The 13,709-nt window shown below is 42.1% G+C and overlaps 1 protein-coding gene across 6 annotated transcripts in view; it reads left to right on the top strand.

The window, feature by feature from the left end:
- The window catches only part of SGCD (sarcoglycan delta), a 410,388-nt gene continuing 397,778 nt past the window's right edge, over window positions 1,100–13,709 (top strand). For 4 of the 6 annotated variants that reach the window (XM_021410219.1, XM_021410211.1, XM_021410218.1 and 1 more), the window contains exon 1: window positions 1,103–1,165. The gene's annotated coding sequence lies outside the window, so the exon portion shown is untranslated. Of the gene's footprint in view, window positions 1,166–13,709 lie in introns of all 6 variants that reach the window. The other 2 variants (XM_021410222.1, XM_021410212.1) reach the window with 2 other exon arrangements.

Here is a 13,709-nt window from a genome sequence, read left to right as displayed (position 1 = left end):
CATTACAATTACAAAGATGCATGTGCGTTACTTATTTTTTATAGAATACTGCAAAAGTAGTAGACAGCACTAATTAACAGCTGTATTGGATGGTACATGCCTGAGACACTGGTTACATGCTGAGTGTGCTTGTTTCTCTGAGAATGTAGGGATGATTGTAGCTGCCAGTAAAACTTCCAAATTAACCTTTCTGAAGAGAATATTCCATGGAAAATATTTCCTTACTGGATATGTAGTTCTTTGCATCACCAGTCAAACATTTTCATTCTTTGTATTCATAGAATCATGTCATAGAATCATAGAATGGCTTGAATTGGAAGGACCTTTAAGATCATCTAGTTCCAACCTCCCAGAGGCAGGGACACCTCCCTCTAGACCAGGTTGCTGACAGCCCCATCCAGCCTGGCTTGAATGCTTTCAGGGAGAGGGCAAGCACAACTTCACTGGGCAGCCTGTTCCAGTGTCACACCAGTAAATAATTTCTTCTTGATATCTAGTCTAAATCTACCCTCTTCCAGTTTAAAACCATTGCAACAGTGCTTTTGTTATCCCAGCAATGGAGATTTCAAAACAGCAACACCTGCTTTCCAAAGTGGGAATTTTGAATGAGAAATCTCTCAGCGTGATCTGGTGCTTTAGAAAAGGAAACAGCAAAGAAGGAGAACTGGGTGGTGTGATGTGGGGTTCGGCTGCACCAGCATCATGACAAAGACTGTAGTTTTGGACTGAAAAGTGAAATCAACGTTCATACTGGAACTGGAAAAAACGAGCAGATTTCTATCAATATTTCAGTTGGTGAGAGGAAAACATCATTTTCATGCAGGTTAGAAGTTACAGCCTGCCATCTGTTGCTGGGCAGTGCAAACCCTTCAGAAGGGCTGGAGTTGAGCTCCACTTGGCCTCAGGCACAACCATTCCTTTAGTAGAGGAGTCCAGGGGATTGCATGGAGGGAACATATGACTCAGAGCTGCTGGGAGACACTGGGAGGTGGCCTGAGTCCAGGGAGCTGAGCATGAGGTAGCTTAGTGCAGTAAATTGCTAAGTAACATGCCTTGGCACTGAGTGGTCTGTGTGAGAATCATGATGAGTCACAGAAGAGCTCCTATGAGGCAGTGAGAGGGGAAGGGCTGCCCAGTGCAGGACTGGAACCCAAAGGGAGATGCGGTGAGTCTACAGAAGATGGGATTTTCTGTCCTTTAGCTTCTAGTTTATGTCAGCTAACAATTTCCAGATGTGGAGATCACCCAACTCTGGCAACTAGTATATTGAGTTAGCACTGGTAGACTGCAACACAGCAGACAGTGAGACTTCCACAGCATGCTCTTTGGGTCTCAGTTCTGCTGCCCAAAGTTAAGTTATTCTTCTCCTTTTCCAGTTGAAATGTATCCTGTAGAGGTCTTTTTAAAAAAGCTATATATATTTTGAAGAGTTCATAATGGAGTTTTTTCAGCTTTGCTTCCAATGGAATCCGTTGGCATCCCATTACTGCTAAAGATATTTCTGTGATAGTGTAAGGAATGCTCTAATTCATGCAAGGGAAATGCTCTTCTCTACTGGAGAAGTTGGGAAGCTGATAAAAGATTTCCACTGTTATTTCTGGATGCCTCAGTTTTCTACCACACTCCATTGCCTATAAACTATAGATTCCTATGTTTAGGAGAAGAAAGTACAAGAAGCCTCGGAGACCTGGCTGGGGAGAAGCAGCAGGCCCCAGGTCACCTCTCTAAGGGGAAAACAAGAATAGCTGTACAGATGACATTAGTATGAAATGTTTCTTTTGCGGATGCTACAGGCACAGACTGACTCGCACGCAGACTACCTGAGGCACTTCTCCCTTTGTGCCCCGGGAGTCTGCTGGGATGTCTGATTCATCCCTGCAAGCTGCAACAGAACCATCAGGCTCTGAAAAATGGATTTGAAAGGGGTTTCACTCGTTGTCACAGCATGGCATCCTTCAGGACTGCTAGCCCTCTGCAGAAATTGTCATAATTGTGCTTGGCTTCTGAAAGGAGGCTGTACTGGGTTTCCAGCCTCCCCTGGGATCTGGGTTCCTTATGCATGACATGGCCTCGGAGGCCTCCTTTCTTCTTAGAACGGATGAAGTCAGCAGGGCCTCTGAAGAAACGGGCTTTTGAAAGAGTTGAAGAATGTAATGGGGAGCAGGAAACTTTCAACATGTTTTTAAAACCCGCTCCTTTGCTGTAAGAGAGGGTTACATCCATGCTCAAAATTTAAGACTTCAAAGTGCAGAGTGAGGATCTGGTCAAGTCTGTGTCGTTCTCAGCTCAACACAGCCAGGGTTGTTACAAATCAAATTAGGAGTGGCAGAATGCCATGGTGCTGCCATGAATGAAACACGGGGAGAGCCAGATCTATCTCTATTTTTAAAAAATTCTTTATTGTTGTTATTACTTGCATAGAACAGAGAGAAATTTCTGTTAAATGCAAGACATGGCTCTATATTCCCAGTGATTCAAGAGCAGGCCCAACTCAGAGCCCCTGCCATCTGTACCCAGGCAGGGCTGCACGGTGGCTCCAGCAGCCAACTGGAAAGCTGTGAGTGGTGGGAAGGCAGTGCAAGGGGATGATTATTCACTGGTTTTCACAATAAGGGAATTAGGGAGCATCCGAATCACACAGCAGGTTAAAAACTCAGAAGCAGCATTATTTCTGTATAGTAAAGAACTAAATGGTGATTTGGTGGGGATAAAAGGGTTGGGTGGCTTCCAAAACCCATTGAGAAATGTTACAGAAGGAAAGGGCTCTGACTAGTAAGCACAGAGAAGAAGAAATTTTTGTGACTGGTAACTTCTCCCATTTTCTAACCATGGAAGGATCAGTGTAGAGCTTTTCTCCATGCATCTCTAGCTGATGACTGTCATGTACTTGGTTAGACCTCAACAACATGTAACCAGCAAGACAATTCCCCTGTTTCTTATGCTGGCTTTAAAGCCTGAAGATATGTGGATGGTGAGGATTTTGGACTCCTTTCACTGTTCGGTCTCAGGCAAAATAATGGCCAAAAAAAGATGAAGAAAGAAGGGCAAGCAAACGTGGGTTGGATTTGTTACCTTCTTTTGCTTTGGGACAGAGTTTGGAATTGGACAAAACTTTTAATTCTGCACTACATTTATAAAATAACAGGAAGCTTTTTTTCTATGTTTTGAATATTAAGTCTATACTAAAAGTCTTTACATGGAAGTAGTTGCATGTGATGGTTAAGACATTAAGGCATTGCAGTAGGGTGGTGACTGGCCACACAAGACAATGGGGAGCTGGTCCTGCTTATCCTTTCAGACCCACACGATTTGCAGACTTCTTCAAGCAGTAGCAGTTGGTATAGATGCTTGGTCTGTCGCAGATGCAAAGTAAAATACATGAACCTCAACCTAATGAAAGAGGTTAAGATAAACAAATCTTCATCTTTGTTGAGAGCTAAAACCAAAGATATGAGCAGTTACTGCAGATCAACCAGTGCATGGTAGCTCATTACACTGCAATAGCTTGATCGTACTTTCGAGCCCTTGGGCTTCTCAGTTTACTGCAAGGATTTTTGGTGCCGAGCTCGCGCCTCCTCTTTGTTTTTCAGCAAGTACTTCCACTGGGAGTTTATGTTCTTCTCTCTCCTCACCTACAATTCCTTTGACATTTGTTTGAATGACACGTCACCCCAGTGTGAAGGCATAGAAACGAGTAGATCTTGTAGTTCTTGTCCTTTTTTGGAACCTCACAGGGAATGGCCTTAGAGCTGTTTCCCCTGAAGTACGCTGACCCATTTGTGTCTGTGCCAGATGCCTGGGAGGTGCCAAGACTCAAATTTCTCACCTTAGGAAGGAGCAAAGGTCTGTGCTCATGGAGGGTTAATTATTGTTTTGCTTAAAGAAGCATTCGGCTGCCCTTAGGTATAGGAATTTATTTAAGCCTTATCTGCATAATTATCATGTTTATTGCTCAACACAGCTGGATGGATATGAAGAGTATGCAGTTTTTGATACACGCTTTATGTCAGAACCATTACAAGGCAAAATGATCATCTCTTACAGCCCCTGCAAAGAGGCTGGAAGTAATAGTTAGGTTTCTGACTTTAAAAACAGATTCTAGGAACAAATTTATTGGGCGTATTGACATATTTTTGATGCTAAAGCTTTTCCATCCTTTATGAAAATGTGTGCTGTTGTGATGAACAGCCAGGGTTTTGAAGGATGATTGGTGACCCAAAGTGCTTGGCTTAATAGACTCAAATTGCGGAGAGGACGGGACTGCATCCCGTGAAAGGCATTCACCTCTCTCAGAGACTGCTGTCGAGCACCTGAAATCCCCACTTCTCTTCAGAAATCTTAGCCTGTTCTAACATCATCCTTGTGCAGATATTTATCATGGAAATTGTGGAGTAGCCAGAAAAATGTAGGAAGTAGTCTATGATTTTTAAAAATCCTTCTGTAAGATGGCTGTTGCTCTATTTGAAAGCATAGCATGTTGCGTCTTTTATAGGCAAATTTTGATGAGGCAACGGTGGGTGTTTCTGTATTTATAATACGGTGCAGGCATCTGAATGTTTCAACTTTGACTCATTCATTAGAGTGCTTACTATTCCAAAAATTCGTCTTACTGCAGTAAGCAGCATACTGCGGTCTGAAGGCTTCCCAGTCCTGTCTGCAGTGCACAGAAGCCCTGCAAGTACCTGCATCGCACAACCCTGGGGCAGCTGCTGCCTCACGCTGCTGTGACTGCGATCTGGAATAGCACCTGAAAATGAATATGAGATGCACACAAGTGCAAGTGAAGGCAGGGCAGGGATCTGCTGCATTATTGAGCCCCTAAAGGCCCCTGTTCTGTCAGAAGTGTTAATGGGGTGTTAATGTTATCATGAGATAGTGTCTGATCTCAGCAACTGGTTTATGGAATGAGAAGATGCACAAAAAGTAGCTTTTCAGTTGCTGTCACCTCCATCAGAAATGAGAGCTATTTAATTTTAAATCCTCTTGAGTGTGGTGGGAGTAGATACCAGTTGGTCTGTTGTCTTTAGCTGGGGTGTTAGCTACTTCTGTTTTCTGTTTGTTTGTTCGTTATACAAACGTATGCTGTCGGTGAGAAGATGAACGCTGGTGAGGTGATGGGATGGAACTTTTGCAAAAAGCCAAAATAGGAAGGAGAGAGGTGAATACCCATCGGCTATGACTTTTCTGCTTCGCTCCGGTAATCGCATTGTGTTCCACGGATGATAAATTACCTATTGCCATTTTTCAGTGGGAGACATCTCTTCCCCATACTAACATCCTGCCCCTGCTCCTCAGTTACCCAGCTATCTTCTTCCTTTGGGTCTGATCAATATCTCTAGTCAGACAAATTGCTTTTGACTTGCTTGCTCTGAAGAAAAGCATGTGTGTAACTTCCAACTACGTGAGCTGGTCCCGTAAAAGTTGTATTATTTCCACATGCAAACATTGTCTGGGGATCAACTTTGTCCCTACAAAATAGCAATATCGTTATGAACTGATGACCGTGGTACAAAATACTCATCAAACTAAAAGGCTATTTAGCAGGAGGTAGCTCCTGAAACTTACATGTCTATAAATCCCTTTGGAAATGAAAATAAATCCTGGGCAACAGCATGGAAACAGACTTGCCCTTTATCTTACAGCTTGTGAAATCTGGGAGATGAGTATAGAAAGTATTTGATTATTGTTATCCCTCCAGAATGCTTTTCCAACTCAAAGCTGTTTCAGAACTGAGTTGTTTAATCTCCTTTCTCATTTTTGCTTTACAGATTTACAGATCAGCACAAAGTGTGAATAAAGTGTCAGGTAGGCTAGGAGATCAGTGTCAAAATCGGGAGTTCTGAGTATGAGCTGTGAACTTGGGAGCTGAAGGGTACAGCACTCAAATGAAACGAGAAGGAAAGGCTTTTCGTTGCCCCTGGTCACTGCCAGCTTCTGGCGATGGCCACGTGAGTTCTTTGGGTTTGCACATGGGGAGCAGAGTGCTGTAGGCCTGCTGAGGTACCCATGTTTTCTGCAAAAATGGCAAATTGGAGTTCTCAGAAGTAGTTGATATATCCAACATGAAACTTGAACAAGGTCTACAAATATGTGACCGAGCCTATCATTTGAAGATTCTTCTGAATCATTTTTTCCATCGTCATTTTTTTCCCCCCAGTTTGAACCTCAAATTTGCTTGCTGCTATTATGATTCCAAAGTTTTGAGAACTGAAGAAAGTGAGATGTTTCCATTATTCATAGCAGACCAATCATGTTATGAAGAATAATGGTACATTCCCAATTATGAGACTTCACTCAAAACTATTATTCCAGCTCACTTGTTAAATTACCAGCACTGTACTTCTGAGATACTGACTAGCTTAAAGAAGTTTCCAGTTTCTTGAAGCGTCTTCCTCTCTTCTGTGGCTATACTCTACTGCATTTACTCACCACAGATTAAACAACTCTCTCTGTAGGTGATCACAATATATGACCCCAAATAGGAAACAGTGAGACTTGGCCCTTTCCCTTGTTGAGCAGTGCCTTATGAGGTCTCACTGGAAGGAGAGAAACCCTGAGGAGAGAGCTAGAGGAGCTGCTCCTTAGCTTGCTTTCATTTTGTTTCTTGATACACGCTTTGTGTTGTCTTCTCAAGAGCAGCGAGCTGTGGACGCTCTCCCTTAGGAGCCTTCCTTGTTGGGGATGGTTGTTGCGTTTAATGCCCAAGGTGAGAGACTCCATGAGAGTCTGTGTCATTTGAACATCTTGTACTCTGTACCCTGATGATAGGGTCTGCAATTCCTTGTGCGAAGGTTGTGGATCTGGGTGAAAGAAGGATAGGAGTATTTGGCTAGGTCAGAGTGAAAGAGAAATATGGAAGGGCAGGAAACGTTCATGAAAGTTCCATATAGACAATGAAAATCCGGTGTCCTGGGGGATATTGAAGGATAAATTACTGATACCTTTAAGGCATGCTCCTCGGTAACTACATTCACAAATAGATCTTCCTTCTTCCCTTTAAAGCCTAGCACTACAATTCTCTGGCAACTTGCATTACGTTCAGCAAGACCATGTAATATTACATCATGTCATGTTTTCTTTTTTTCCCCACTGCCTGCTGCTAACTGGAGGTGACATTACATGAGTGAGCTAATGTAGCTAAAGTAGCTGTGATGGTGTGGGCTATCAGCTGAATTGATGTCGAGAGGGTGAAAAAGACTAAAGAAAAGAAAAAAGTGTCTTCTCTGGAAAGCGCTGTAAGTTTGCAGGCATGGACAAGACTCAGAATTCAAAGTGAGATTTCAGCTTTTATTTTCTGGGTGGGAAACTTATCACAAATTATTTTTGGCTTTTCAGGATTCGTTATCTGAAAGTGTTTGGCAATGCCTTATAGAGCATTCTTAGCATTCAGTTTATTTGCTCTTTGTGGTGGTTAGTCACTGAAGGCATGTGTTATCATTTCTGCACCTTGGTCAGCTAAAAATGAACAATAAATAAATGTGGGATTTGGGGATATTTTTGCTAATTGCAAGCTTCCTATTAAGGAAGCACTTATGACCTGAGGTGGTTGAACCTAACAACAAAAGGCCCTCAGGAAGAATTTGCTGGTGCTGTTACCAAGAATAACTTGAAATCCTTTTTTGTGTGTGCTAATTCCAATAGCTTTTGGGGGAGACAGCAGCACAACTGGTTTTTCAGCATAGCAATCTGTTAGCTTCTCCTTCAGGAGTAACATCTCCCTGTGCTATTATTCACGTAACTCCAGATGCGGCAGCCCCGAGCAGTGGGGCTCACTCAGATGCCAGAGTTTTGTACTCAGTCTGATGGATGCTAACTCGGTGTCGTGCACCAAGGCTCACTCCAGAATAACCAAGAGTCCAAATACTCAAGTCTGCTTGGTGCAGGACAGAGAATCTGAATGTCCCATTGGCTGAACAGTGTGTAGGGATATGCTACAGTCCTCTGCTGGATCAAGGAATATTTGTTTATGTTAAATAATAAAATAAATCTGTTAGGAGTTAGAGGTATATCTACAGGGAGGTAGTGTAAATCTCAGCTCATTTAATGGAGTGCTGATGTGGAAAGCTGTCATTTGGTCATTTTGGAGTGGTTAAATCTGTCTGATTTGACCACAGAACCTCTAATAGACATGAGAAGTCTTTCTTAAGTTTTGGTTCACAAAGTCTTCTAATAAAAAGCCCATGGTCCTTTTATGTTGAAAAATAAATTTCCTTTGACCTTCCTTTATTCTGAATTCTTACTGCTTTTTGCCTTCTATTGCACTCCACCAATCAGGCACTGTTACATGGAGAACACCTTTAATTTCAGGCATTTTGCTCTGTGTTGGTTAATGCATTCCTGATGAAGAGCAGCAAAATAGATATGAGCCCAAATAATTACGGAGAAAAATTAAGACCATTGTGTGGTATATGAGTATAGAACAACTATTTGATAGGAGGAAGTGAAGAAGGTTTTAGAAGTCCCTACGAAATATAAATAATTGGGAAGAAATAATTATTTACAAATAGAAAGCATAAGGGAAAATAATGTCATGAAACAAAAGACAACTTGGGTCAGCCATCAGCCAGACTTCTGATGGTGAGATGTAGTGTGTTAGGAAATGGTCTCCCTGGGCATGTGGCAGTACTCCGGGGTTTGGCACATTTAAAACTAGATCAGACAAGACACTGAAAAATGTGTAGTAAGGAACAGTCCCATGGCAGCAGGAAGATGAAGAGGAAGACCCAAGTGGTTGTTATGAGTCACCAGATCCCACACTGTCACCCCACATATGCAGAGCCTAGGAAAAGAGAGATTGTTTCTGTGTTCATTATGAACCCTGACTATGCCATCTGTAGTATCCATATCTTGGCTGAGATGAAAGGAAAGGTGAGGATTCCACTAAGTTTAATTTTCTTTTTATAGTATTAAAAAAAAATAACAACAGCTATTTTCCTTATGAAAATTCTTAAAATTTTGTCTCAGGAAGGTTCAAATGAAGGAGCACTTCTTATCTCCTTTCCTCTTAGGATTGAGAATAAGGAATAAGCAGTAAGGAAAAAATTAAAAACCAAGCAGCATTGTGGCTGATAGATAATAGAACCAGAGCCTGGGGGTGTATCAATTGTTTGAAGCTCAATAGAATTTACATTTATAAAGTAGCAACAACAATAACAAGCATGAAGTAACAGTTATCTGGTTTCCCCACCAAATATAAAACTTTCTTTTAAAAAATAAGTTACAGCTAAGCTAGAAAGCTATAGAAGTTCTTTCTGTGCTCCTTAGAGGTCAGAGCGAGCACTTAGGTGTTTTAGAAAGCAAACGCTTGATTTGCCAATGGATTAAGGGAATGTTCAGTGCTTTCACGGGTTTTTGAGTTGTTTGTCCCTGTGGAGGTGGAGCACAGCATCCCTCACTCTCTGGGCAGGAGTCCCATGTGGCACCTCTCAGCCAACCTAAGTAGAGGCACAGAGGTGCAGAGCTGGGAGCAGCCACAAATGTTGGCTCTGGTGGCTGAAGTGCTTTAGTGAGGAAATAGAGAACAGCAAAGCACTGTAGCCTGTCAATCTTCAGGATGTATGAATAGGTGGTTTCTCAGGAAATCGCTAAACTCAACCTTCAGCTTTTGTTTTTTTTCCACTGCCTCCCTCCTGAAAGAGGACTTGTTTGGCAGTATGGCTCATGACATATGAGAGACCTGAGCGACTTGCCCAAGGTTGTGCTGAGTTTACAGCTTGGGCAGGATACAAACCCTGACCTTGCGTCCTGGTTGTTCTGCTTGAACTCTGATCTGATGGTTTGAATTTCCCTGTTCACTGCAGAGGAGTTGAACTAGATGATCTTTAAGGGTCCCCTCCAACTCAAATGCTTCTATGAATTTGCTGAACCTGAGGCCAGTGGTAAATATCTCCTCAAGTCCAGTGAATGGCACAATGGGAATGGCTTGTTTTGGGCTAGCCCCATAGCTGGAACCCAGCTGTTACCATGAGCTGTGATCCATCCTCACAGCTCTTGCAGCAGTGCCGTGACCATGCTATGGTCCTGCTGTGGAGATCTGCACCATGGCTCAGTGCTGCAGGCAGTGGCACTGATGGGTCGCTGTGGTCCCACTCCTCTCCATTGTCCTGCTCCAAATTCCCTTGTGCCCCCGGGCTCCCCTTTCTTCTCTGTCCTGCCTTCTCTAACCCCTTCTCCTAATAAAATCTATGGAAGATGTTAAAACACTCACTGAAGAGCTTTATGGTCCTCTCTCTGCCATCCAGTTGCTCAGTAACTGTGGTTTCAGTGGTTTATTTCTGGTTACTTGATCGTTAAAATGGATCAGGATATGTCCCTCTTTTTTTTATTTTTCTTTCCTCTTTCACCCCATCCAGAGAGGAGTTCATGTTGTCTCACTTAAAGGGAATGTCTCCAGCTCCGTTCTAGGTCAGCAAGAGCTGGGAGAGACTTGATGGAAAGTTGGGTGCTTTCTGACCCCAGCCTGCTGCCACACCAGTCAAACACAGCTGCCACTCTCATGACTGATGCATCATTTCAGGCAAAGGTTACTGGATCAGCACAGTATTTTGTTGAATGTAAATGCTGTGACTTAACCTTATTTTAACCTTTGCATGACTGCAGAGAGCGGCTGGTTTGAAGAGATCCCAGGGGGGTGTTAAAACAGTCCATGTGGGAGAGTTCATTTTATAAACATAAACTATACAGACAGTTTGCTAGGAAACTGTGTAAATTATTTAGCAATAAATGGTGCTTGCAATTTTAGGAGAGTGCTGCAGATTGATCAGCTGACTTTGGAAAGGTCAGCAGCCGTGGCTTAATTGCTGAAGGGCCCACACTAATGACCTCCCTGGTGCACACAGTTCTGCAGTGCACGTATGGGCAGGAGCGGCATCCTCCTGAAGCAGCCGAGCTGATGCTGTTAGAACAAGTTACCTGGGGTTTGATTCTCAAATCTGGCTACCCAACAGCCCTGTAGTTGTCATTTGAATCTAAAAGAGACTCAAAGAGCTCTTGTGCAGGTCCTGTAAATCATAAATCCAGGTAATAGAGGGAACTTCATAAACTCTTTGGCTTTAATTTGAGTTTTAGGCAAACACTTTCAGGTTTTGTGAAGGGTTTTAGAGTTATGACTTTATAAACGTGACTTTTACCATGTTTAGCAATAAATTTTGAGAGATGATCATTAGAAAGTGATAGGCTCTTGAGGAGGCTGTACAGTTCAGTAATTTTGGAAGTTGTGACTTGGTCGTTTCCATGTTGCTGACTCTCAGATTTGAGTTCTGCTGAGTGGCGAGTTCTGATTTTGCCAAGTGGTGACCTACAAAATCAGAGTTGTGTTATAACTTGCTGAGAGCTGGAGATATGTGAAGTGCTTGGGTTTCTCAGAGACAGCAGGAAAGAGCTTCTGTTGACACTCTTAAACTTGCTTCCAAAACCAGCCTCAGCTCATTGCGTTAACAAAAAGACAGAGAACTATATATCGCCTCCTGATAGGTGAGGAACCATCTTAGCTCTTCTTAGAAGAGTAGCTCTTGCTGGAGAGATCTGTCCTCAGCTGCTAATGAGAAAGGAAATATCTGCATTGGTTGCAGGGATACTGGGTTGGACTTCATTGGAATCTCCTGTGTTTTTTATGCTTTTAGTCTGACCTGTTAATTAAGAGGTAGCTACTTGAGTTTCAGATCATTTACCATCCAAGACCTTTTGAGAAGCCATAGCTAATGCAAACAAATCTTTAACGTTGCTGCAGAGTTTCTCTTGAAAAGATCCATTCTGAGAACGCAGGTGAGCAGGGAGCATCCAGGGATAAAGAGCAATGAAGTTCATAAATGGTCCTGATGTCAGGCAAATGAAGTGGATCATCCAATTATTTTCAATTACAATTCCAATCCTTTCTTTAATGTTTTTCTACGCTGATATCTATGTTGGTAATGTAGCCAACTCTGGCTTTATGATCCCCCTTGTTTCAACGTGCTGTGCTTAATTACTTCGCCTCCATAACAAACAGACATTCTGAACAATTAGACAATAATATGAAAGCAGGATAGGAAAATAGCTCAAGATACTTTCATTTTAATTATGCTGATAGTGCACCCCATGGTTTTGAATCAATGCTGGAATAATGTTCTTTTGATAGTCTTCAATAATTTTAAACGAGACCTAATAAATTTGTATTTTTTATGTGAAAACTAGAAGGAAAAATCCCTTGTTGTTGATTTTATTTTCAATTGAAAATCACAACTCCCATGATTTGTACACTTGTGTTCTAATTGGATGTCCACCCCCATTGAATGAATCACTTAAACACCTTAATTACTATACCATAAGGGAACATACTTTGAGCGTATATTTGGTGCTTTACTGAGCTACTGCTCTGCTGAAGAAAGCGTCCCTTTTGCAATTTAGAAACTGATGCTAGCTGAAGAATTTAGTTTATTTTCCTATAAATGATTTCAAATTTCTATGTGTAACTTTTTAAAAACGCAAATAAGCTGGCAATAAGCACTCTTTGCAAGTGAGAAAGAACAGTGTCATAAACGGAATGTCAATCTGCTTTGTTCATTCAAAATGTATGAAGCCAATTTTGGAAAGGCTGCTCCGGAGCCATGCTGACACTAACGCACCGCTCAGTTGTATTGTGCTAAAAGGCTACAGGTGCACATTTAGATTGCTAAATCTTCACCAATGTCACAATAGTAAAAGAAATAGCAATCAAATAGCCAGTTTTCCAAGGTGATATGGGGATCAGCCAGGTTGGTTCCTTTAATAATAGGATTGATACGGAATTACTATAATTTTAAAGCAATGAACTTTGAAAGCTTTCCTAACATGGATAAACATCCATGGCACGTGGAAAGCCTCTGTGAGCTGCACATGCAATCTTTTTTTTTCCTTCCTAAAAAAAGCAAGCAGGGCATTTTAAAGCTCAGAGGATGCACTGGGAAATCCACTTCCATTGTTGGGAAATGTTCAAGGTATTTAAGGAGATACCTAGGCAGCTGTGTTTTGTTCCTAATGAACTCGGTAAGAGTCACGCCAGCATACTGCTAAGCTAAGGTTCATTTCACACATCTTCAACTCCCAGCCTTGTAGAGAAGTGCCTGGAAGTCTCTGCTGCTTCTCTGTCCAAATTCAGCTTTGTAAGATTCAGCACCTCTTGTCCCAGTTTATAAAACTGAGGGCAGAATCTGTCTTTGAAGACCTCAGATCATGATGAGCGCTCTTGGGAATAGCTGGTTTGTTAAGGTTTTTGTGCTGGTAAATCTAGTTCTGAAAGCTCCAACTTAAATTTGCACAGCAGTGTAGAAAAGAAAAGTCTGCGTAAGCTCCTGGTGCCTATGGGATGCAGCGTGGCTGGCCAGGTTTGAGCTCACGCAGCACCCTCCTGCCAGCTGGTTATGCAGGCGTGATCTGAGTGTACGAGCAATCCATCAGTTTTTGTAAGGAGCCAGAAAAATGAATTTTTGTGGGTTCAAATTATTACAGAATGGATCTGACTTTAAAAGAGAAAGAAAATATTCTTTGCTCATTGGGTGATTAATCCTTGGAAATTCTTGTTTTCAGTTGAGCTTATAAATGAAGCTTGGCTTGTGGTGCCTATTGAAGTGAGACAGTTCTGCCGCTGCCGCTACTTTAGACTAAACAACTTTTTTTTGCAATTTTTTTCAAAAATAATTTCATCAAAGAGGTTAGAAATGTACAGCCAGTTGTAGAGAGTGTGTATAAGCAAG

Source organism: Numida meleagris, chromosome 12, assembly GCF_002078875.1.
Source record: "Numida meleagris isolate 19003 breed g44 Domestic line chromosome 12, NumMel1.0, whole genome shotgun sequence".
NCBI classification, from domain to species: domain Eukaryota; kingdom Metazoa; phylum Chordata; class Aves; order Galliformes; family Numididae; genus Numida; species Numida meleagris.
The sequence above is the reverse complement of the archived record's forward strand: the minus strand, read 5'-3'. Positions and strand labels throughout refer to the sequence as shown.